The sequence below is a fragment of the Quercus lobata genome, chromosome 5, assembly GCF_001633185.2.
Source record: "Quercus lobata isolate SW786 chromosome 5, ValleyOak3.0 Primary Assembly, whole genome shotgun sequence".
NCBI classification, from domain to species: domain Eukaryota; kingdom Viridiplantae; phylum Streptophyta; class Magnoliopsida; order Fagales; family Fagaceae; genus Quercus; species Quercus lobata.
The window spans coordinates 72,153,644-72,163,288 of NC_044908.1; positions in this window are offsets into that span (position 1 = coordinate 72,153,644).

Genomic DNA, 9,645 nt, shown 5'->3' on the forward strand with positions numbered 1-9,645 from the left:
CTCCTCCTTGGTCTGATGTTCATACTTCTATTGTTAAACAAATCAAAACTCATGTTAAGACATTGCCCTGTCTTGGTATTCCTACTGTTGGTGCTTTCAAAATTGTTGAGACCGATGCCTCTGATGTTGGTTATGGTGGTATTCTAAAACAAAAAGTCTCTCCTGAGTCATCTGAACAAATTGTTCGTTTCTATTCAGGCATTTGGAATAATGCACAGTTAAATTATAGTACTATTAAAAAGGAGATTTTATCTATAGTACTATGTATTTCAAAATTTCAAAGTGATTTGTTAAACCAAAAATTTTTGTTACGAATTGATTGCAAAAGTGCTAAATATGTTATTGAAAAAGATGTTGAAAATATTGCTTCAAAACATATTTTTGCCAGATGGCAAGCTATTTTAAGCGTTTTTGATTTTGATATTGAATATATTAAAGGATCTCAAAATTCTATCCCTGATTTCCTTACCCGTGAATTTCTGCAGTGTCACAATGGCAAGTAGAAGACCAAAAGATAATCCTCCTGTTGAAACCCCTAAACAAATTGTTAAAAAAGAACCTGCTTCTCCCCTTGACATAACCAACCGTTTCACTACCCTAGGAACTGTCCCTAGGATTAATTACTCCACTGTTCTTGCTTCATCTTATGATCCTTATGCCTTAACCCCTGTTAACCGGCCCATCAAAACTGTTTATCCAAAAAGTTCCCCCCAATACATCAAAAAACAATATTACCAACACCTGTTTTATGTTGAACCCAACAGAGCCTCTATTTCTGATCCTCTCAGACTTGCTAAGAGTTATTTCCCTCCGAAGTTTCATTGGATTCCGGAGCATAGGGAAAAGAATTTAAATTATTATTCTGATCTTCTGCGCCATGAAAGATCTATTATTATTAACACCATTTCTGATCATAATGACACTTCCAAAATTATTTACCACAGTGTTTACTTGGCCAATTTCATTTCTGAAGAACAATGGGGCTCTTCTCTTACATCTACCAGAACAATGCCAAGTTCCCCCATTCCCTATTCATATTATGATTATATCATGGCTTGGACAAGATTCATGCTGCACCAGAATGAAAACATGTCTCATTCCTGGTTTGTTAACTTTGACAAAGAATTCACTGGTGATTTGCCCCTTTGGTTCAACCGCTGGTGGGGCCAATTTGGTCCTGTTACTGAATTATTTCCTGCACCATTGCTTGATGCTTTCAACTGTTTCAAGAAATGTTATAGGTGTGATGCTTATGGAGCCAAATTTCCTGCTTTGCTTCATTTTGTTAAAAAATATAAAATACCTTGGATATTGAAATGGCAATATGAGAAAGATGGTGATGTTCTCTCTAGGCATTGGTATGTAAAATGGTGGGGAAAATTCCCTCACACTCAAAAGATCATTACTGCTGTTGCCTCTATTTCCAGAGAATCTTCATCTGCTGCTGCTTTGCCTATGGCAAAAAATCATTCCTTTGTTCAAACCCCTGCTCCTGCTGATGCTCCCTCTTCTTCTTCCGGCAAAAATGTTCAGAATAAAAGCTCCTCTATTGACAATTTGAGAAAGAATCCTGATGCTCTTCGAGCTTTACTCAAATGGGCAGAAGAAGCTGTTGCTGATCAAGAAGAATCCAAAGCCTCCTCTGAAGAATCTGTTGCTCACAATCCCTATTTCCCATATGATCAAGAGCTGTTTGGACATGATGAAGATAACACTCCAGATCTTCGAGAAGATTGAGCTTATTTGTCTAGCCTGCATAAAGGCCAAATGCTACACTGTTTACTAGTAGACTTTCACTGTTAATTTCCACTCCTGATGATAATGTTCTGAAAAGTTGATTCTCCGTGTTTCCCGTGACTTTTAGTCACACCAAGACTGCTTTCAGCTATTTATCTTTTACTGTTAACTTTTACTGTTCACGAGTACTGTTTACTCAAAGTTTTGCCTATTTAAGGGGGGATGTCCCTTGGGCTTTTCTGAAGCAAAGTTTAGTTCTGATTTCTCTTCCCTTAGAACTAGCCTTCTTAGAGAGAGAACCCACTTGCTTCCACTACTACTATTGTTCTACTACTACCTTGTTCACCATTGTTCACTACAAGCCTTGTAATTCTACAAACCTTGTAACTAGGACTAGTTCAAGCTTTGTAACTGTTAACCTGTAACTGTTGAGATCTTGTATTCACTACTACTACTGTAAGTGTTTATCCTACTTTCAATAAGAAGTATTTTCAGTTCTATGTTCATTACTTTACTTGTTGCTACCACCACCTTGGACGGATTACCGCCATACCGGATGGTTCTAAATTGCTTTCATTTATTTTGAACTATTGTTCTTATTTACTTTAAATTATTTTGATATATACTGCTTGGCTGGTTCTACCGCCTTATTATTGTTCTTTACATTTCAAGTTATTTATTTTCAAGTTATTTACTTTCAAGTTCTTTACATTATTTCCATTTACATTATTATTGTGCTTCCGTCTCCTTCTCTTCAGCAGTGCGTCCCCTTCCCCCTTTATGGTATCAGAGCCACTCTTTTCTGGCCGGTGGTAGTGTGGTTGTGTTCTTTGTCTCTTGTCTGTGTCTACCCGAACGCTTGATATTCCGTTGTTGTGTTCCCTTCTTACCGTCGTTGGCGCCACCCTAGTCGTAAAGTGAAGTCCTAGAACCTAGCTGTAAGGCCCGTTTGAGCCAAGAGAGGGCGTGTAGGGCATGAGAGGTATAAGGTTGGTTAGGGTATGTGTTACGAAATGCAACGGTTGTGAGAAAAACATGATAACTGAGTGTTGAACCTAGGTTAGTATGGATAAGTTGTGGAGATCCAACTCCTCTATCAGCTCCAGGACTAGTTGTCCTCCTGATATTGTAAATGAAGAAGATCACACTATTGATGATAATGAGGTGATCCCTGATTTTCGTAAATGGACTATTCCTAAAGTTGATACTAAAACTATTTATAAAACTAGTTTTGTTGAAAGTACTTTTCATTCTGCTTATAAAGCTAGAACTGTTGAACAAATTTTCTCTATTTCAAGAATTCATGAAAAATGCTGTTTGTTTACTAAAAAGAATATTAATGACTTCATTGCTGCTAAAAAATTCAGTTATTTGCATATTGGTATGGTTCAAGTTGCTATTAAACCACTCACCCGAAAGGGTATTAATGCTTCTGTTCTCATGTGTTTAAGAGATGCTAGATTTAAGATTTTTAAAGATAGCATTCTTGGTATGATCACTGCTTCTTTGTATGATGGTCCTGTTTATTTTAACTGTTATCCTGATCTTACTCTTGCTTTGGATGATCCTAATATTGTTAAAGCTTTGACATTGAATATTGCTTCATCTGGTTATCACATGGAAGAGGGTAGTAAGCCTTTTGCTTTGATTTACCGCATTTATTATAGACTTATGGGTACTCAAATGAATCCTTGTGCTATAATGCCTAGAGAACCTTCAGGTAAAACCATGTTAATTCAATGTTCAACTCCTGATGCCAAAATCCAAGTTCCAAAAATGATTCAATGGCAAGATGTTAAACTTCCTAATGATTGGGTGTTAGAACAAGAAACCCCTCCTGCTAAACCCATTTTTGATGAGCTTGATCTCACCCATATTCAACAATATCTTGATGGTACTGTTAAAATAAGTTTTCAAAACAATCCACCTTTGAGAATCAACGAAGGAAGACATTCCTTTGCTGGATCTGAAAGTATTTCAAAAAGAGATCGCGAGATCAATGAATTTTTGAAAAAGAATTTGGAAACAGCCTCTGATTTAAAGCTAAAAGGTATTTCAAGTGATAAATCCCAAATTAGCTCTGTTTACTATTCAACTAAACCTGAAACTTCCACTCCATTTAGTAAAACTGCTAATGAAGATGAGGAAGACTCTGTTTCTGTTACTCCATCTGATTTTGATTCTCCTATTGAAACTCCTCCTGTTTACCAAAATCAATTACGAGTTTTGACTGTTTTAAATGATGATTTTGAAATTGATTGGGATTCTTTGTACAATGAGTTTATGCTTGCATCAAACAAAACCAAGAGAAAATATTTCCAAGATAATTTTGCTCAGTCTGATAAAGACCGTGTTAAAAGAAAATGGTTGGAAATGATGAATCAATTGAAAAAACATATTTTGTTTTTTGATTTTCTTGAAAACCATTATGTTCCAAATAATGAGGTTTCAAAACAACATTTGAATGTGATAAAGAAATCAAATTTTGTTAAGATTGATAAAACCATTATTAGATCTAGTCATCCTCCTCTTGATTCTATTTTGATAACTACCAAAAAGGATGAAGTGACAAAAGAGGAAGTGAAGGCCTCTCCTTTCAAAATTGCTGATGATCAAACTCCTATTGTTAGTCTTATTGAACAAAACAATTTCACTAATCAATCTTTGCATATTATTGGTCAACAGCTTGACCGTATTGAAGAAAAATTTGTTGAAAAATCTGTTTCTGCTTCTGAAAAATCTGTTCCTGTTAAAACTGAGAAACCTTTGATTGATTTACCCAGTCAAAGAGAAAAAGTTATGTTTAAAACCTCTCAGTCCAAGACTCTTGAAATTGTTGACAAAATGCTTTCTAATCTAAAGATTAAAACTGAGGGTACTGGTACTTCTACAAGTACTCCAATTAATCGAACTATTTCCAAAAAAGAAATTGTTTCTGAAGAAAATACAGATTCTGATACTGTTTCTTCTGTTTCTTCTGTTCCTGCAAAAAGAATCTTTGATGATGATTTCCCAGAAATTAAAAGATTTTTTGGGAACTCCAAACCCATGTCTTTTACAAAAAATTGGTATCCAAAACCTACTCCTCTTGATATGCAGTTTGAAGAGAGATCTTTTCAAACACAGTTTTCTATCTCTGCTGATAAGCTCTATGAATGGAATATTGATGGTTTGTCTGAACAGGAAATCATTAATAAAATGAGTCACATGTCTATGGTTGGTATTGCTTATCAAAACAACCATGATCTTGATTAACCTGAAATTGTTAACTTGCTTCTTACTGGTTTTTCTGGTACTCTTCGTGGATGGTGGGATTCATACATCACTGAAGAATCCAAAGACTCTATTAAACATGCTGTTAAAAAGAATGATGAAGGTTTGCCTATTTTTGATGAAAGTATTGGTTGTGGTATTCCTGATGGTGTTAATACCTTGATCTATACCATTCTCAAACATTTTGTTGGTACTCCATCCAATATTTCATCCCGTGTTTCTGATTATTTGAATAATTTGAGTTGTCCAACTATGTCTGATTATAGATGGTACCAAGATGTTTTTACTTCCAGGGTGATGCTCCGGAAAGATTGCCATAAGCTTTATTGGAAAGAAAAGTTTATTGACGGTCTGCCTCCAATCTTTGCTCATAAGGTAAAACAAGAATTAATGGGTAAAAATGATTCTATTGATTATGATAATTTAACTTATGGTGATATTTTCAGTACTATTAAAAAACTTGGTATTAATATGTGCAATGATGAAAAATTGTTAAAACACCAATTAAAGAATAAAAGAAAAGCTAAATATGAAATGGGAAATTTCTGTGAACAATATGGTTTGCCTCCTATTGCTCCTTCTAAGCAAAAAAGTAAAAAACATAATAAAAGCTATAAAAAACACAAAAATAACTTTGTTAAACCCAATGGTTTCTATGCTAAAAAGAAAAATGTTTCTAAAAAACATGTTAAACAGAGATCAAATAAAGGTAAATGTTTTAACTGTGGTAAACCTGGACACTTTAGTAAAGACTGTAAAGAAAAGCCTGGTAAGTTAAAAAACAAGTTCAACATGTTAAACATTGATGATAATGTGCAAGAAGAATTATTCAGAATCCTTGAATCAAACACCCTGTCTGATTCTTTGGAAGATGATTTTTCTTCTTCATCTGATTCTTGCTATCAATCTGCTGATGATTCTTCTGATTCTCCTAATATTAAAATTGGTTGTAGAGATTCCTGTTGCAATGTTATTAATACTCTCTCCAAGAGTGAAGAAGATGAAAAACTGATAATTCAACTAATAAATCAAATTCAAAACCCTGAACTCCAGAAAGAATATTTGGATGGGTTTAAGAAAAATTTGATAAGAGATGAAACTGGTAAGAAACCAAAATCTACTATAAGTTTTGAAGAAACTTTGGAAAGATTTGATAAAAAGAAAACTAAAGAATTAACTGTTAATGATCTCCATAATGAAATTCATATTGTTAAACAAGAGATAATTGAATTAAAACACGAATTTAAAAGCATGAAAAGTGATAACAATAATCTCAAACAAGAATTGACAATGTTAAAACTTGATAAAGATCTTAATAAATCCAGTAAGGAACAAAATGAGCACAATGATGGAGATGAATCCAGTTAACAAGCTCTTCTTTCTGATAAAGGTACTCCTGATACTTTTACTGATCCCCAACTTGCTTTTGTTAATAAATTATTTCCTCCAAAATGGTTTACAAAAGTTAAAATTGTTGTTTCTCCTGATTATCATTTCACTGTTATTGCTATGATTGATTCTGGTGCAGATATGAACTGTATCCAAGAAGGATTAATCCCCTCAAAATATTTTGAGAAATCTACTGAAAGATTGGTTTCTGCTAATGGTTCTCAAATGAAAATTAAGTATGAATTGAATAATGCTCAGGTGTGCCATGATAATGTTTGTTTCAAGATTCCTTCTGTTCTTGTCAAAAATATGACTGATAAAGTGATTCTTGGTCTGCCATTTATTAATGCTTTGTATCCCTTTCTTGTTGAACATGATGGAATTACTACTGATCCATTCGGACAGAAAGTAAAATTCAAATTTGCTTCAAAGTTTGAGATTGATATTGATAATCTGTCTTATAAGAAAGACTCTCCCATGAATGAACTTGTTCAAGAACTAATAAATTCTGATGATTTTAAAGGTAATTTTCACAATACCAAAATGTTAAATACTATTCATTATCCTAACATTATCGATGATCCTTTGCAGGAACTGGACAATGATGCGTGGATAAATACCGCTAATAAGTGGGATAATAATAATATTCATATCTATACCACTAGTAAGTGGATCATTATGGAAAGGAAAAACAAGGGAAAAGCTCCTGCACAGGACTATTTTCAAAACAAAGGCTTCCCAGCGGGACGACCTTTTAAATTGCATGAAGGCGTATCTTCTGGTGTAAAATCCAGTGGATCAATATCCCTTCAAAGAGATGTCCCAGCAGAGGTGACATACTCTAATGGTGATATATTAATTGCTTTACAGGAAGTTTTGTCAAGAAATCTACAATTCCACAATGGAACCTATTCAGAATTACCAGATTCTATTAAATTCATTCTTGATAACCTTCAGTTTGCTTTTACCAAAAACCACAGTAATGTTTTTCATAAAACCCTTAGAGCCCTTGAAATCCACCTTGTTAACCTTACTGCTCAAAATGAGATTTACATGAGCCATTATGGTAACCTTATTCCAAATAATGACCTTGCGTCAAATATTGACTTTGTTCCAGAAAACAACCCTATTTCAAGAAATGAGGCTCTTGTGAGCCGTCTCAAAGCCTACATTAGTCAACTCTTTGGCAAAGAGGAAATCCATTCGATGGATAAAAAGACTATAATGGGCACTGATTATGCTAGATTGAGTCTTAAGACCCAATCCATGTTAAGAAGTGCTGTTGCCAACTTGCCTTCAGATTTACAATCTCGTATTCTGGATAGCAAGGTTATGTCTAGGTCTTTTGACCTATGGTCCAAGTATTTCAGAAAACTTGTTACTGCTACTATTCCTGACCCTAATGAAATAGACGAAGGTGATGATGTTTTTATTCAACTTGAATGGGAAGATCACTTTGGGAGCAGTCTCAGAGTGTATGAAAAGAAACATCCATTTCCCGGTCTCCTTATTAATTTTGGTGATGGTTCATATTTCACTGATGAAGATTCAGATGATGGTGATGATGATGATCCTAATTCTAGCTGGCTTTCCCAAATGTTTGAATATGGCTTTGTTAGGTTTGTAAAGTTGACAAGTCATAAACAAGCCAGCCAACTTCCACAGATCATTCAGGATGCTATTAAAGGGTTTGAAAACTCTTCCACTAGACCGTTTGTTACCATTAGATGCTGGAGCACTCTACCAAAATGGGAGAGAAATAACTGGATGAATGTTAACCCCTCAAAGCATCTTATTCTCATCAATGGTCATACTCACCAAGGGCCTTGGTTCAAAGGCAATTCTCAATTGTCCTTTAAAGATCCTTCTGGTCTTGCAAAATGGTGGAGGAATTATTTTAATAATCAAATTCGCGAAGCTGCTCATAATCTATGGAAAAATTATCATTTCATAGGAAGCACAGGTAGAATTGCTGTTTTTGGTCCCAAACCCTACGCTGATGCCTTTGTTAACCTACAAACAAAAGATCATCCTAATCTAAACAGTCTCCTTATCCCGGGAAAAACCCCAAAGTTTGAGCCAATTTTATATTGTGGATTCTGTAATAAGTATGCTATTTACCATGAGCATGTTTGTGATTCTCCACAAGGTCCTTTTGATCCTTTTGATGGTTATCCCTCCGATACTCCCTCTACTGATTGATGAGGTCACTACTATTTCGAGACTGGTGTTACTTTATTCTGTCTGGCTTGCACAACAGCCAAGATAAATTATTGCTCTTCTCAAATATGTTGCGGAAAATCCGGTACTGGTTCATAATACTCCGGATTTTGCGGAAGATTTTGATTCTCTTATTTGTCTAGCCTGCACAATGGCCAATGCTCCAATATTTACTACTGTTAGAAGCTGGTTTTCCACTATTATGATGCTTCCAAAGGATGTTCACGTGAAGACAACAAAATGCATGCCTATTAGTTCCTTTTGTTGGTCTTTTTCTTATTGGCTTCTTTTGTCTCTAAAGGACACCAATGATGAAGCCTTGTTCCTACACTTATAGGGCACTACGGAGGATTCCCAAAATCCTACAAAATTCCTCACAAGATTGGGTCAAAAAAGAGGAGATATTCCAAATTTTACTATTCATCTGTCACTATTCACCTGTCACTATTCATCTGTCACTATTCACTGGTACTGTTCATCCGTTATTATTCATGACACTGTTCACTCCGAATTTTGCCTATTTAAGGGGGGTTGTCCCTTATGTTTGAAAGGTTTTTCAAGTCAAGTTTTACTTCTGAATTCTCTTCCCTTAGAACTAGCCTTCTTAGAGAGAGAACTCACCCTACTTCTACTACTACTACCTTGATTCATCCATATTCACCACAAACTTTGTAATCCTACAAACCTTGTAACTAGGACTAGTTCAAGCTTTGTAACTATTAACTTGTACTGTTGAGATCTTGTATTCACTACTACTACTGTAAATGTTTATTCTACTTTCAATAACAAGTATTTTCAATTCTATGTTCATTACTTTATTTGTTGCTACCACCACCTTGGACGGATTACCGCCATACCGGATGGTTCTAAATTGCTTTCATTTATTTTGAACTATTGTTCTTATTTACTTTTAATTATTTTGATATATACTGCTTGGCTGGTTCTACCGCCTTATTATTGTTCTTACATTCAAGTTATTTACTTTCAAGCTATTTATTTTCAAGTTCTTTACTTTATTTCCATTTA